Here is an 18,614-nt window from a genome sequence, read left to right as displayed (position 1 = left end):
ATGTTTTTCAGAAACCTATCCTACATTGCCACTGCATGTTTCCTGATTTCCCGATGCTGACCACCCCGTGGTGCTTTTCTCCATCCTACATTGCCACTCACTGCCCATAATAATTCAGACCCTCCGATGCAGACCACCCCGTGATGTTTTTCACACTCCTACTACTGAATGGCTTGTTAGAAACCCTTACAATGCGCACCACCCGGTAATGTTTCTCTGAAACCTCTCCTACATTGCCACTGCGTGTGTCCAAATCTCACCATGCTGACCACCCCGTGGTGCTTTTCTCCATCCTACATTGCCACATACTACCTATTCTAATTCAGACCCTGTGATTAACACCACCCTGTGATGTATTTATCACTCCTACTAGTGAATGGCCTGTTAGAAACTCTTACAATGCGCACCACCCCGCTATGTTTTTCAGAAACCTATCCAACATTGCCACTGCATGTTTCCTGACTTCCACATGCTGAACACCCCGTGGTGCTTTTCGGCGTCCTACATTGCCACTCACTGCCTATCCTAATTTGGACCCTCTCTTTCACACCACCCAGTGATGTTTTTCTCACTCCTACTAGTGAATGTAATGTTACACACCTATACAATGCCCACCACCCCGCGGTTTTTTTCTCACTCCTACTAGTGAATGTAATGTTACACACCCATACAATGTGCCCCACCCCGCGATGTTTTTCTCACTCCTAACAGTGAATGTAATGATACACACCCATACAAAGCGCACCACCCTGCGATGTTTTTCAGAAACCTATCCTACATTACCACTGCATGTTTACTGATTTCCCGATGCTGACCACCCCGTGGTGCTTTTCTCCATCCTACATTGCCACTCACTGCCTATTCTTATTCAGACCCTCCGATTCACACCACCCAGTGATGTTTTTCTCACTCCTACGAGTGAATGTAATGTTACACAACCATACAATGCGCACCACCGCGCGATGTTTTTCAGAAACCTATCCTACCTTGCCACTGCATGTTTCCTGACCTCCCCATGGTGAACACCCCGTTGTGCTTTTCTCCATCTTACTTTGCCACTCTCTGCCTATCCTTATTCAGACCATCTGATTCACACCACCCCGTGATGTTTTTCTCACACCTACTAGTGAATGAAATGTTACACACCCATAAAATGCGCAGCACCCCGCGATGTTTTTCAGAAACATATCCTACATTGCCAATGCATGTTTCCTTACCTCCCGATGCTGACAACCCATGGTGCTTTTCTCCATACTACATTGCCACTCACTGCTTATCCTAATTCAGACCCTCCGATTCACACCACCCAGTGATGTTTTTCTCACTCCTCCTAGTGAATGTAATGTTACACACCCATAAAATGCGCACCGCACCGCGATGTTTTTCAGAAACCTATCGTATGTTGCCACTGCATGTTTCCTGAACTCCCCAGGCTGACCACCCCTTGGTGCTTTTCTCCATCCTACATTTCCACTCACTGCCTATCCTAATTCAGACACACTGATTCACACCACCCCCTGATGTTTTTCTCACTCCCACTAGTGAATGGCTTGTTAGAAACACTTACAATGCGAACCACCCCTCGATGTATTCCAGAAACTCATCCTACATTGCCACTGCATGTTTTCTGATCTCCTTATGCTAACCACCCTTGGTGCTTTTCTCCAAACTACATTGCCACTCACTGCCTATCCTAATTCATATCCTTCAATTAACACCTCCCTGTGATGTTTATATCACTCCTAGTAGTGAATGGCCTGTTAGAAACTCTTACAATGTGAAACACCACGCGATGTTTTTCAGAAACCTATCCTACATTGCCACTGCATGTTTCCTGACTTCCCGATGCTAACCACCCCATGGTGCTTTTCTCCATCCTACATTGCCAATCACTGCCTATCATAATTCAGACCCTCCGATGCAGACCACCCCGTGATGTTTTTCTCACTCCTACTAGTGAATGGCCTGTTAGAACCCCTTACAATGTGCACCACCCCGCCATGTTTTTCAGAAACCTATCCTACATTGGCACTCCATGTTTCCTTACCTCCCAATGGTGACCACCCCGTGGTGCTTTTCTCCATTCTACATTGCCACACACTGCCTATCCTAATTCAGACCCTCCGATTCACACCACACCGTGATGTTTTTCTCACCCGTACTAGTGAATGTAATGTTACACACCCATAAAATGCGCAACATGCCGTGATGTTTTTCAGAAACCTATCCCATATTGCCACTGCATGTTTCCTGACCTCCCCATGCTGACCACCCCGTGGTGCTTTTCTCCATCCTACATTGCCATTCTCTGCCTATACTAATTCACACCCTCTGATTCACACCAACCCGTGATGTTTTTCTCACTCCCCCTAGTGAATGTAATGTTACACACCCATACAACGCGCACCACCCCGTGATGTTTTTCAGAAACCTATCCTACATTGCCACTGCAGGTTTCCTGACCTCCCCATGCTGACAACCCATGGTGCTTTTCTCCATCCTACATTGCCACTCACTGCCTATCATAATTCAGACCCTCCCATTCACACCACCACGTGATGTTTTTCTCACTCCTACTAGTGAATGGCCTGTTAGAAAACCTTACAATGCGTACCACCCCGGTATGTTTTTCAGAATCCTATCCTACATTGCCACTGCATGTTTCCTGACTTCCCGATGCTGACCACCCCGTGGTGCTTTTCTCCATCCTACATTGCCACTCACTGCCCATAATAATTCAGACCCTCCGATGCAGACCACCCCGTGATGTTTTTCTCACTCCTACTACTGAATGGCTTGTTAGAAACCCTTACAATGCGCACCGCCCGGTAATGTTTCTCTGAAACCTATCCTACATTGCCACTGCGTGTGTCCAAATCTCCCCATGCTGACCACCCCGTGGTGCTTTTCTCCATCCTACATTGCCACTTACTACCTATTTTAATTCAGACCCTGTGACTAACACCACCCTGTGATGTATTTATCACTCCTACTAGTGAATGGCCTGTTAGAAACTCTTAAAATGCGCACCACCCTGCTACGTTTCTCAGAAACTTATCCTACATTGCCACTCCATGTTTCCTAACCTCCCCATGCTGACCACCCCATGGTGCTTTTCTCCATCCTACATTGCCACTTACTGCCTATTCTAATTCAGACCCTCCGATTCACACCACCCCGTGATGTTTTTCTCACTCCTACAAGTGAATGTAATGTTACACACCCATACAATGCGCACCACCCCGCGATGTTTTTCAGAAACCTATCCAACATTGCCACTGCATGTTTCCTGACTTCCACATGCTGAACACCCCGTGGTGCTTTTCTGCGTCCTACATTGCCACTCACTGCCTATCCTAATTCGGACCCTCTCTTTCACACCACCCCGCTATGTTTTTCTCACTCCTACTAGTGAATGTAATGTTACACACCCATACAATACGCACCACCATGCAATGTATTTCAGAAACCTATCCTACATTGCCAATGCATGTTTCCTGACTTCCACATGCTGACCACCCCGTGGTGCTTTTTTCCATCCTACATTGCCACTCACTGCCTATTCTTATTCAGACCCTCCGATTCACACCACCCAGTGATGTTTTTCTCACTCCTACCAGTGAATGTAGTGTTACACAACCATACAATGCGCACCACCGCACGATGTTTTTCAGAAACCTATCCTACATTGCCAATGCATGTTTCCTGACATCCCGATGCTGACAACCCATGGTGCTTTTCTCCATCCTACATTGCCACTCACTGCCTATCCTAATTCATACCCTCCGATTCACACCACCCAGTGATGTTTTTCTCACTCCTCCTAGTGAATGTAACGTTACACACCCGTAATATGCGCACCGCACCGCGATGTTTTTCAGAAACCTATCCTATGTTGCCACTGCATGTTTCCTGACCTCCCCAGGCTGACCACCCCGTGGTGCTTTTCTCCATCCTACATTGCCACTCACTGCCTATCCTAATTCAGAACCTCCGATTCACACCATCTCGTGATGATTTTCTCTCTCCTACAAGTGAATTGCCTGTTAGAAACCCTTACAATGGGCACCACCCCGAGATGTTTTTCAGAAACCTATCCTACACTGGCACTCCATGTTTCCTGACCTCCCAATGGTGACACCCCGTGGTGCTTTTCTCCATTCTACATTGCCACTCAGTGCCTATTGTAATTGAGACCTTCCGACTGACACCACCCCATCATGATTTTTCACTCCTACTAGTGAATGGCCTGTTAGAAACTCTTACAATGCGCACCACCCCGCTATGTTTTTCAGAAACCTATCCAACATTGCCACTGCATGTTTCCTGACTTCCACATGCTGAACACCCCGTGGTGCTTTTCGGCGTCCTACTTTGCCACTCACTGCCTATCCTAATTCGGACCCTCTCTTTCACACCACCCAGTGATGTTTTTCTCACTCCTACTAGTGAATGTAATGTTACACACCTATACAATGCGCACCACGCCGCGGTTTTTTTCTCACTCCTACTAGTGAATGTAATGTTACACACCCATACAATGTGCCCCACCCCGCGATGTTTTTCTCACTCTTAACTGTGAATGTAATGATACACACCCATACAAAGCGCACCACCCTGCGATGTTTTTCAGAAACCTATCCTACATTACCACTGCATGTTTACTGATTTCCCGATGCTGACCACCCCGTGGTGCTTTTCTCCATCCTACATTGCCACTCACTGCCTATTCTTATTCAGACCCTCCGATTCACACCACCCAGTGATGTTTTTCTCACTCCTACGAGTGAATGTAATGTTACACAACCATACAATGCGCACCACCGCGCGATGTTTTTCAGAAACCTATCCTACCTTGCCACTGCATGTTTCCTGACCTCCCCATGGTGAACACCCCGTTGTGCTTTTCTCCATCTTACTTTGCCACTCTCTGCCTATCCTTATTCAGACCATCTGATTCACACCACCCCGTGATGTTTTTCTCACACCTACTAGTGAATGTAATGTTACACACCCATAAAATGCGCAGCACCCCGCGATGTTTTTCAGAAACATATCCTACATTGCCAATGCATGTTTCCTTACCTCCCGATGCTGACAACCCATGGTGCTTTTCTCCATACTACATTGCCACTCACTGCTTATCCTAATTCAGACCCTCCGATTCACACCACCCAGTGATGTTTTTCTCACTCCTCCTAGTGAATGTAATGTTACACACCCATAAAATGCGCACCGCACCGCGATGTTTTTCAGAAACCTATCCTATGTTGCCACTGCATGTTTCCTGACCTCCCCAGGCTGACCACCCCTTGGTGCTTTTCTCCATCCTACATTGCCACTCACTGCCTATCCTAATTCAGACACACTGATTCACACCACCCCCTGATGTTTTTCTCACTCCCACTAGTGAATGGCTTGTAAGAAACACTTACAATGCGAACCACCCCTCGATGTTTTCCAGAAACTCATCCTACATTGCCACTGCATGTTTTCTGATCTCCTTATGCTAACCACCCCTTGGTGCTTTTCTCCAAACTACATTGCCACTCACTGCCTATCCTAATTCATATCCTTCAATTAACACCTCCCTGTGATGTTTATATCACTCCTAGTAGTGAATGGCCTGTTAGAAACCCTTACAATGTGAAACACCACGCGATGTTTTTCAGAAACCTATCCTACATTGCCACTGCATGTTTCCTCACTTCCCGATGCTAACCACCCCATGGTGCTTTTCTCCATCCTACATTGCCAATCACTGCCTATCATAATTCAGACCCTCCGATGCAGACCACCCCGTGATGTTTTTCTCACTCCTACTAGTGAATGGCCTGTTAGAACCCCTTATAATGTGCACCACCCCGCCATGTTTTTCAGAAACCTATCCTACATTGGCACTCCATGTTTCCTTACCTCCCAATGGTGACCACCCCGTGGTGCTTTTCTCCATTCTACATTGCCACACACTGCCTATCCTAATTCAGACCCTCCGATTCACACCACACCGTGATGTTTTTCTCACTCGTACTAGTGAATGTAATGTTACACACCTATAAAATGCGCACCATGCATTGATGTTTCTCAGAAACCTTTCCTATATTGCCACTGCATGTTTCCTGACCTCCCCATGCTGACCACCCCGTGGTGCTTTTCTCCATCCTACATTGCCATTCTCTGCCTATACTAATTCACACCCTCTGATTCACACCAACCCGTGATGTTTTTCTCACTCCCCCTAGTGAATGTAATGTTACACACCCATACAACGCGCACCACCCCGTGATGTTTTTCAAAAACCTATCCTACATTGCCACTGCATGTTTCCTGACCTCCCCATGCTGACAACCCATGGTGCTTTTCTCCATCCTACATTGCCACTCACTGCCTATCATAATTCAGACCCTCCCATTCACACCACCACGTGATGTTTTTCTCACTCCTACTAGTGAATGGCCTGTTAGAAAACCTTACAATGCGTACCACCCCGGTATGTTTTTCAGAATCCTATCCTACATTGCCACTGCATGTTTCCTGACTTCCCGATGCTGACCACCCCGTGGTGCTTTTCTCCATCCTACATTGCCACTCACTGCCCATAATAATTCAGACCCTCCGATGCAGACCACCCCGTGATGTTTTTCTCACTCCTACTACTGAATGGCTTGTTAGAAACCCTTACAATGCGCACCGCCCGGTAATGTTTCTCTGAAACCTATCCTACATTGCCACTGCGTGTGTCCAAATCTCCCCATGCTGACCACCCCGTGGTGCTTTTCTCCATCCTACATTGCCACTTACTACCTATTTTAATTCAGACCCTGTGACTAACACCACCCTGTGATGTATTTATCACTCCTACTAGTGAATGGCCTGTTAGAAACTCTTAAAATGCGCACCACCCTGCTACGTTTCTCAGAAACTTATCCTACATTGGCACTCCATGTTTCCTAACCTCCCCATGCTGACCACCCCATGGTGCTTTTCTCCATCCTACATTGCCACTCACTGCCTATTCTAATTCAGACCCTCCGATTCACACCACCCCGTGATGTTTTTCTCACTCCTACAAGTGAATGTAATGTTACACACCCATACAATGCGCACCACCCCGCGATGTTTTTCAGAAACCTATCCAACATTGCCACTGCATGTTTCCTGACTTCCACATGCTGAACACCCCGTGGTGTTTTCTGCGTCCTACATTGCCACTCACTGCCTATCCTAATTCGGACCCTCTCTTTCACACCACCCCGCTATGTTTTTCTCACTCCTACTAGTGAATGTAATGTTACACACCCATACAATACGCACCACCATGCAATGTATTTCAGAAACCTATCCTACATTGCCACTGCATGTTTCCTGACCTCCCCATGCTGACCACCCCGTTGTGCTTTTCTCCATCTTACTTTGCCACTCACTGCCTATCCTTATTCAGACCATCTGATTCACACCACCCCGTGATGTTTTTCTCACACCTACTAGTGAATGTAATGTTACACACCCATACAATGCGCACCACCCCGCGATTTTTTCAGAAACCTATCCTACATTGCCAATGCATGTTTCCTGACATCCCGATGCTGACAACCCATGGTGCTTTTCTCCATCCTACATTGCCACTCACTGCCTATCCTAATTCATACCCTCCGATTCACACCACCCAGTGATGTTTTTCTCACTCCTCCTAGTGAATGTAATGTTACACACCCATAATATGCGCACCGCACCGCGATGTTTTTCAGAAACCTATCCTATGTTGCCACTGCATGTTTCCTGACCTCCCCAGGCTGACCACCCCGTGGTGCTTTTCTCCATCCTACATTGCCACTCACTGCCTATCCTAATTCAGAACCTCCGATTCACACCATCTCGTGATGATTTTCTCTCTCCTACAAGTGAATGGCCTGTTAGAAACCCTTACAATGGGCACCACCCCGAGATTTTTTTCAGAAACCTATCCTACACTGGCACTCCATGTTTCCTGACCTCCCAATGGTGACACCCCGTGGTGCTTTTCTCCATTCTACATTGCCACTCAGTGCCTATTGTAATTGAGACCTTCCGACTGACACCACCCCATCATGATTTTTCACTCCTACTAGTGAATGGCCTGTTAGAAACCCTTACAATGCGCACCACACTGCGATTTTTTTCAGAAACCTATCCTACACTGGCACTCCATGTTTCCTGACCTCCCAATGGTGAAACCCCGTAGTGCTTTTCTCCATCCTACATTGCAATTCACTGTCTATTCTTATTCAGACCCTCCGATTCACACCACCCCGTGATGCTTTTCTCACTCCTACTACTGAACGTTATTTTACACACCCATAAAATGCGCACCATGCATTGATGTTTCTCAGAAACCTATCCTATATTGCCACTGCATGGTTCCTGACCTCCCCATGCTGACCACCCCGTGGTGCTTTTCTCCATCCTACATTGCTATTCATTGCCTATCCTAATTCACACCCTCTGATTCACACCAACCCGTGATGTTTTTCTCACTCCCCCTAGTGAATGTAATGTTACACACCCATTCAACGCGCACCATCCCGTGATGTTTTTCAGAAACCTATCCTACATTGCCACTGCATGTTTCCTGACCTCCCCATGCTGACAACCCATGGTGCTTTTCTCCATCCTACATTGCCACTCACTGCCTATCATAATTCAGACCCTCCCATTCACACCACCACGTGATGTTTTTCTCACTCCTACTAGTGAATGGCCTGTTAGAAAACCTTACAATGCGTACCACCCCGGTATGTTTTTCAGAAACCTATCCTACATTGCCACTGCATGTTTCCTGATTTCCCGATGCTGACCACCCCGTGGTGCTTTTCTCCATCCTACATTGCCACTCACTGCCCATAATAATTCAGACCCTCCGATGCAGACCACCCCGTGATGTTTTTCACACTCCTACTACTGAATGGCTTGTTAGAAACCCTTACAATGCGCACCACCCGGTAATGTTTCTCTGAAACCTCTCCTACATTGCCACTGCGTGTGTCCAAATCTCACCATGCTGACCACCCCGTGGTGCTTTTCTCCATCCTACATTGCCACATACTACCTATTCTAATTCAGACCCTGTGATTAACACCACCCTGTGATGTATTTATCACTCCTACTAGTGAATGGCCTGTTAGAAACTCTTACAATGCGCACCACCCCGCTATGTTTTTCAGAAACCTATCCAACATTGCCACTGCATGTTTCCTGACTTCCACATGCTGAACACCCCGTGGTGCTTTTCGGCGTCCTACATTGCCACTCACTGCCTATCCTAATTCGGACCCTCTCTTTCACACCACCCAGTGATGTTTTTCTCACTCCTACTAGTGAATGTAATGTTACACACCTATACAATGCGCACCACCCCGCGGTTTTTTTCTCACTCCTACTAGTGAATGTAATGTTACACACCCATACAATGTGCCCCACCCCGCGATGTTTTTCTCACTCTTAACTGTGAATGTAATGATACACACCCATACAAAGCGCACCACCCTGCGATGTTTTTCAGAAACCTATCCTACATTACCACTGCATGTTTACTGATTTCCCGATGCTGACCACCCCGTGGTGCTTTTCTCCATCCTACATTGCCACTCACTGCCTATTCTTATTCAGACCCTCCGATTCACACCACCCAGTGATGTTTTTCTCACTCCTACGAGTGAATGAAATGTTACACAACCATACAATGCGCACCACCGCGCGATGTTTTTCAGAAACCTATCCTACCTTGCCACTGCATGTTTCCTCACCTCCCCATGGTGAACACCCCGTTGTGCTTTTCTCCATCTTACTTTGCCACTCACTGCCTATCCTTATTCAGACCATCTGATTCACACCACCCCGTGATGTTTTTCTCACACCTACTAGTGAATGTAATGTTACACACCCATACAATGCGCACCACCCCGCCATTTTTTCACAAACCTATCCTACATTGCCACTGCATGTTCCCTGACCTCCCCTTGCTGACCAACCCTCGGTGCTTTTCACCAGCCTACATTGCCACTCACTGCCTTTCCTAATTCAGACCCTCCGATTCACACCACCCCGTGATGTTTTTCTCACTCCTACAAGTGAATGTAATGTTACACACCCATACAATGCGCACCACCCCGCGATGTTTTTCTCAGTCCTACTAGTGAATGTAATGTTACACACCCATACAATGCGCACCACCCGGGATGTTTTTCTCACACCTACTAGTGAATGTAATGTTACACACCCATAAAATGCGCAGCACCCCGCGATGTTTTTCAGAAACATATCCTACATTGCCAATGCATGTTTCCTTACCTCCCGATGCTGACAACCCATGGTGCTTTTCTCCATACTACATTGCCACTCACTGCTTATCCTAATTCAGACCCTCCGATTCACACCACCCAGTGATGTTTTTCTCACTCCTCCTAGTGAATGTAATGTTACACACCCATAAAATGCGCACCGCACCGCGATGTTTTTCAGAAACCTATCCTATGTTGCCACTGCATGTTTCCTGACCTCCCCAGGCTGACCACCCCTTGGTGCTTTTCTCCATCCTACATTGCCACTCACTGCCTATCCTAATTCAGACACACTGATTCACACCACCCCCTGATGTTTTTCTCACTCCCACTAGTGAATGGCTTGTTAGAAACACTTACAATGCAAACCACCCCTCGATGTTTTCCAGAAACTCATCCTACATTGCCACTGCATGTTTTCTGATCTCCTTATGCTAACCACCCCTTGGTGCTTTTCTCCAAGCTACATTGCCACTCACTGCCTATCCTAATTCATATCCTTCGATTAACACCTCCCTGTGATGTTTATATCACTCCTAGTAGTGAATGGCCTGTTAGAAACCCTTACAATGTGAAACACCACGCGATGTTTTTCAGAAACCTATCCTACATTGCCACTGCATGTTTCCTGACTTCCCGATGCTAACCACCCCATGGTGCTTTTCTCCATCCTACATTGCCAATCACTGCCTATCCTAATTCATACCCTCCGATTCACATCACCCAGTGATGTTTTTCTCACTCCTCCTAGTGAATGTAATGTTACACACCCATACAATGCGCACCACCCCGCGATTTTTTCAGAAACCTATCCTACATTGCCAATGCATGTTTCCTGACATCCCGATGCTGACAACCCATGGTGCTTTTCTCCATCTTAAATTGCCACTCACTGCCTATCCTAATTCATACCCTCCGATTCACATCACCCAGTGATGTTTTTCTCAGTCCTCCTAGTGAATGTAATGTTACACACCCATAATATGCGCACCGCACCGCGATGTTTTTCAGAAACCTATCCTATGTTGCCACTGCATGTTTCCTGACCTCCCCAGGCTGACCACCCCGTGGTGCTTTTCTCCATCCTACATTGCCACTTACTGCCTATCCTAATTCAGAACCTCCGATTCACACCATCTCGTGATGATTTTCTCTCTCCTACAAGTGAATGGCCTGTTAGAAACCCTTACAATGGGCACCACCCCGAGATGTTTTTCAGAAACCTATCCTACACTGGCACTCCATGTTTCCTGACCTCCCAATGGTGACACCCCGTGGTGCTTTTCTCCATTCTACATTGCCACTCAGTTCTTATTGTAATTGAGACCTTCCGACTGACACCACCCCATCATGATTTTTCACTCCTTCTAGTGAATGGCCTGTTAGAAACCCTTACAATGCGCACCACACTGGGATTTTTTTCAGAAACCTATCCTACACTGGCACTCCATGTTTCCTGACCTCCCAATGGTGAAACCCCGTAGTGCTTTTCTCCATCCTACCTTGCAATTCACTGTCTATTCTTATTCAGACCCTCCGATTCCCACCACCCCGTGATGCTTTTCTCACTCCTACTACTGAACGTTATTTTACACACCCATAAAATGCGCACCATGCATTGATGTTTCTCAGAAACCTATCCTATATTGCCACTGCATGGTTCCTGAACTCCCCATGCTGACCACCCCGTGGTGCTTTTCTCCATCCTACATTGCTATTCATTGCCTATCCTAATTCACACCCTCTGATTCACACCAACCCGTGATGTTTTTCTCACTCCCCCTAGTGAATGTAATGTTACACACCCATTCAACGCGCACCATCCCGTGATGTTTTTCAGAAACCTATCCTACATTGCCACTGCATGTTTCCTGACCTCCCCATGCTGACAACCCATGGTGCTTTTCTCCATCCTACATTGCCACTCACTGCCTATCATAATTCAGACCCTCCCATTCACACCACCACGTGATGTTTTTCTCACTCCTACTAGTGAATGGCCTGTTAGAAAACCTTACAATGCGTACCACCCCGGTATGTTTTTCAGAAACCTATCCTACATTGCCACTGCATGTTTCCTGATTTCCCGATGCTGACCACCCCGTGGTGCTTTTCTCCATCCTACATTGCCACTCACTGCCCATAATAATTCAGACCCTCCGATGCAGACCACCCCGTGATGTTTTTCACACTCCTACTACTGAATGGCTTGTTAGAAACCCTTACAATGCGCACCACCCGGTAATGTTTCTCTGAAACCTCTCCTACATTGCCACTGCGTGTGTCCAAATCTCACCATGCTGACCACCCCGTGGTGCTTTTCTCCATCCTACATTGCCACATACTACCTATTCTAATTCAGACCCTGTGATTAACACCACCCTGTGATGTATTTATCACTGCTACTAGTGAATGGCCTGTTAGAAACTCTTACAATGCGCACCACCCCGCTATGTTTTTCAGAAACCTATCCAACATTGCCACTGCATGTTTCCTGACTTCCACATGCTGAACACCCCGTGGTGCTTTTCGGCGTCCTACATTGCCACTCACTGCCTATCCTAATTCGGACCCTCTCTTTCACACCACCCAGTGATGTTTTTCTCACTCCTACTAGTGAATGTAATGTTACACACCTATACAATGCGCACCACCCCGCGGTTTTTTTCTCACTCCTACTAGTGAATGTAATGTTACACACCCATACAATGTGCCCCACCCCGCGATGTTTTTCTCACTCTTAACTGTGAATGTAATGATACACACCCATACAAAGCGCACCACCCTGCGATGTTTTTCAGAAACCTATCCTACATTACCACTGCATGTTTACTGATTTCCCGATGCTGACCACCCCGTGGTGCTTTTCTCCATCCTACATTGCCACTCACTGCCTATTCTTATTCAGACCTTCCGATTCACACCACCCAGTGATGTTTTTCTCACTCCTACGAGTGAATGTAATGTTACACAACCATACAATGCGCACCACCGCGCGATGTTTTTCAGAAACCTATCCTACCTTGCCACTGCATGTTTCCTGACCTCCCAATGGTGAACACCCCGTTGTGCTTTTCTCCATCTTACTTTGCCACTCTCTGCCTATCCTTATTCAGACCATCTGATTCACACCACCCCGTGATGTTTTTCTCACACCTACTAGTGAATGTAATGTTACACACCCATAAAATGCGCAGCACCCCGCGATGTTTTTCAGAAACATATCCTACATTGCCAATGCATGTTTCCTTACCTCCCGATGCTGACAACCCATGGTGCTTTTCTCCATACTACATTGCCACTCACTGCTTATCCTAATTCAGACCCTCCGATTCACACCACCCAGTGATGTTTTTCTCACTCCTCCTAGTGAATGTAATGTTACACACCCATAAAATGCGCACCGCACCGCGATGTTTTTCAGAAACCTATCCTATGTTGCCACTGCATGTTTCCTGACCTCCCCAGGCTGACCACCCCTTGGTGCTTTTCTCCATCCTACATTGCCACTCACTGCCTATCCTAATTCAGACACACTGATTCACACCACCCCCTGATGTTTTTCTCACTCCCACTAGTGAATGGCTTGTTAGAAACACTTACAATGCGAACCACCCCTCGATGTTTTCCAGAAACTCATCCTACATTGCCACTGCATGTTTTCTGATCTCCTTATGCTAACCACCCTTGGTGCTTTTCTCCAAACTACATTGCCACTCACTGCCTATCCTAATTCATATCCTTCAATTAACACCTCCCTGTGATGTTTATTTCACTCCTAGTAGTGAATGGCCTGTTAGAAACCCTTACAATGTGAAACACCACGCGATGTTTTTCAGAAACCTATCCTACATTGCCACTGCATGTTTCCTGACTTCCCGATGCTAACCACCCCATGGTGCTTTTCTCCATCCTACATTGCCAATCACTGCCTATCATAATTCAGACCCTCCGATGCAGACCACCCCGTGATGTTTTTCTCACTCCTACTAGTGAATGGCCTGTTAGAACCCCTTACAATGTGCACCACGCCGCCATGTTTTTCAGAAACCTATCCTACATTGGCACTCCATGTTTCCTTACCTCCCAATGGTGACCACCCCGTGGTGCTTTTCTCCATTCTACATTGCCACAAACTGCCTATCCTAATTCAGACCCTCCGATTCACACCACACCGTGATGTTTTTCTCACTCGTACTAGTGAATGTAATGTTACACACCCATAAAATGCGCACCATGCCGTGATGTTTCTCAGAAACCTATCCTATATTGCCACTGCATGTTTCCTGACCTCCCCATGCTGACAACCCATGGTGCTTTTCTCCATCCTACATTGCCACTCACTGCCTATCATAATTCAGACCCTCCCATTCACACCACCACGTGATGTTTTTCTCACTCCTACTAGTGAATGGCCTGTTAGAAAACCTTACAATGCGTACCACCCCGGTATGTTTTTCAGAATCCTATCCTACATTGCCACTGCATGTTTCCTGACTTCCCGATGCTGACCACCCCGTGGTGCTTTTCTCCATCCTACATTGCCACTCACTGCCCATAATAATTCAGACCCTCCGATGCAGACCACCCCGTGATGTTTTTCTCACTCCTACTACTGAATGGCTTGTTAGAAACCCTTACAATGCGCACCGCCCGGTAATGTTTCTCTGAAACCTATCCTACATTGCCACTGCGTGTGTCCAAATCTCCCCATGCTGACCACCCCGTGGTGCTTTTCTCCATCCTACATTGCCACTTACTACCTATTTTAATTCAGACCCTGTGACTAACACCACCCTGTGATGTATTTATCACTCCTACTAGTGAATGGCCTGTTAGAAACTCTTAAAATGCGCACCACCCTGCTACGTTTCTCAGAAACTTATCCTACATTGGCACTCCATGTTTCCTAACCTCCCCATGCTGACCACCCCATGGTGCTTTTCTCCATCCTACATTGCCACTCACTGCCTATTCTAATTCAGACCCTCCGATTCACACCACCCCGTGATGTTTTTCTCACTCCTACAAGTGAATGTAATGTTACACACCCATACAATGCGCACCACCCCGCGATGTTTTTCAGAAACCTATCCAACATTGCCACTGCATGTTTCCTGACTTCCACATGCTGAACACCCCGTGGTGCTTTTCTGCGTCCTACATTGCCACTCACTGCCTATCCTAATTCGGACCCTCTCTTTCACACCACCCCGCTATGTTTTTCTCACTCCTACTAGTGAATGTAATGTTACACACCCATACAATACGCACCACCATGCAATGTATTTCAGAAACCTATCCTACATTGCCAATGCATGTTTCCTGACTTCCACATGCGGACCACCCCGTGGTGCTTTTTTCCATCCTACATTGCCACTCACTGCCTATTCTTATTCAGACCCTCCGATTCACACCACCCAGTGATGTTTTTCTCACTCCTACCAGTGAATGTAATGTTACACAACCATACAATGCGCACCACCGCACGATGTTTTTCAGAAACCTATCCTACATTGCTACTGCATGTTTCCTGACCTCCCCATGCTGACCACCCCGTTGTGCTTTTCTCCATCTTACTTTGCCACTCACTGCCTATCCTTATTCAGACCATCTGATTCACACCACCCCGTGATGTTTTTCTCACACCTACTAGTGAATGTAATGTTACACACCCATACAATGCGCACCACACCGCGATTTTTTCAGAAACCTATCCTACATTGCCAATGCATGTTTCCTGACATCCCGATGCTGACAACCCATGGTGCTTTTCTCCATCCTACATTGCCACTCACTGCCTATCCTAATTCATACCCTCCGATTCACACCACCCAGTGATGTTTTTCTCACTCCTCCTAGTGAATGTAATGTTACACACCCATAATATGCGCACCGCACCGCGATGTTTTTCAGAAACCTATCCTATGTTGCCACTGCATGTTTCCTGACCTCCCCAGGCTGACCACCCCGTGGTGCTTTTCTCCATCCTACATTGCCAATCACTGCCTATCATAATTCAGACCCTCCGATGCAGACCACCCCGTGATGTTTTTCTCACTCCTACTAGTGAATGGCCTGTTAGAACCCCTTACAATGTGCACCACCCCGCCATGTTTTTCAGAAACCTATCCTACATTGGCACTCCATGTTTCCTTACCTCCCAATGGTGACCACCCCGTGGTGCTTTTCTCCATTCTACATTGCCATTCTCTGCCTATACTAATTCACACCCTCTGATTCACACCAACCCGTGATGTTTTTCTCACTCCCCGTAGTGAATGTAATGTTACACACCCATACAACGCGCACCACCCCGCTATGTTTTTCAGAAACCTATCCAACATTGCCACTGCATGTTTCTTGACTTCCACATGCTGAACACCCCGTGGTGCTTTTCGGCGTCTTACATTGCCACTCACTGCCTATCCTAATTCGGACCCTCTCTTTCACACCACCCAGTGATGTTTTTCTCACTCCTACTAGTGAATGTAATGTTACACACCTATACAATGTGCACCACGCCGCGGTTTTTTTCTCACTCCTACTAGTGAATGTAATGTTACACACCCATACAATGTGCCCCACCCCGCGATGTTTTTCTCACTCTTAACTGTGAATGTAATGATACACACCCATACAAAGCGCACCACCCTGCGATGTTTTTCAGAAACCTATCCTACATTACCACTGCATGTTTACTGATTTCCCGATGCTGACCACCCCGTGGTGCTTTTCTCCATCCTACATTGCCACTCACTGCCTATTCTTATTCAGACCCTCCGATTCACACCACCCAGTGATGTTTTTCTCACTCCTACGAGTGAATGTAATGTTACACAACCATACAATGCGCACCACCGCGCGATGTTTTTCAGAAACCTATCCTACCTTGCCACTGCATGTTTCCTGACCTCCCCATGGTGAACACCCCGTTGTGCTTTTCTCCATCTTACTTTGCCACTCTCTGCCTATCCTTATTCAGACCATCTGATTCACACCACCCCGTGATGTTTTTCTCACACCTACTAGTGAATGTAATGTTACACACCCATAAAATGCGCAGCACCCCGCGATGTTTTTCAGAAACATATCCTACATTGCCAATGAATGTTTCCTTACCTCCCGATGCTGACAACCCATGGTGCTTTTCTCCATACTACATTGCCACTCACTGCTTATCCTAATTCAGACCCTCCGATTCACACCACCCAGTGATGTTTTTCTCACTCCTCCTAGTGAATGTAATGTTACACACCCATAAAATGCGCACCGCACCGCGATGTTTTTCAGAAACCTATCCTATGTTGCCACTGCATGTTTCCTGACCTCCCCAGGCTGACCACCCCTTGGTGCTTTTCTCCATCCTACATTGCCACTCACTGCCTATCCTAATTCAGACACACTGATTCACACCACCCCCTGATGTTTTTCTCACTCCCACTAGTGAATAGCTTGTAAGAAACACTTACAATGCGAACCACCCCTCGATGTTTTCCAGAAACTCATCCTACATTGCCACTGCATGTTTTCTGATCTCCTTATGCTAACCACCCTTGGTGCTTTTCTCCAAACTACATTGCCACTCACTGCCTATCCTAATTCATATCCTTCAATTAACACCTCCCTGTGATGTTTATATCACTCCTAGTAGTGAATGGCCTGTTAGAAACCCTTACAATGTGAAACGCCACGCGATGTTTTTCAGAAACCTATCCTACATTGCCACTGCATGTTTCCTGACTTCCCGATGCTAACCACCCCATGGTGCTTTTCTCCATCCTACATTGCCAATCACTGCCTATCATAATTCAGACCCTCCAATGCAGACCACCCCGTGATGTTTTTCTCACTCCTACTAGTGAATGGCCTGTTAGAACCCCTTATAATGTGCAACACCCCGCCATGTTTTTCAGAAACCTATCCTACATTGGCACTCCATGTTTCCTTACCTCCCAATGGTGACCACCCCGTGGTGCTTTTCTCCATTCTACATTGCCACACACTGCCTATCCTAATTCAGACCCTCCGATTCACACCACACCGTGATGTTTTTCTCACTCGTACTAGTGAATGTAATGTTACACACCCATAAAATGCGCACCATGCATTGATGTTTCTCAGAAACCTATCCTATATTGCCACTGCATGTTTCCTGACCTCCCCATGCTGACCACCCCGTGGTGCTTTTCTCCATCCTACATTGCCATTCTCTGCCTATACTAATTCACACCCTCTGATTCACACCAACCCGTGATGTTTTTCTCACTCCCCCTAGTGAATGTAATGTTACACACC

The sequence above is a fragment of the Cavia porcellus genome, unplaced genomic scaffold, assembly GCF_034190915.1.
Source record: "Cavia porcellus strain 051 isolate PalLab524CR breed Dunkin Hartley unplaced genomic scaffold, mCavPor4.1 scaffold_11, whole genome shotgun sequence".
Lineage (NCBI taxonomy): Eukaryota > Metazoa > Chordata > Mammalia > Rodentia > Caviidae > Cavia > Cavia porcellus.
Note: the sequence above shows the minus strand (reverse complement) of the source record.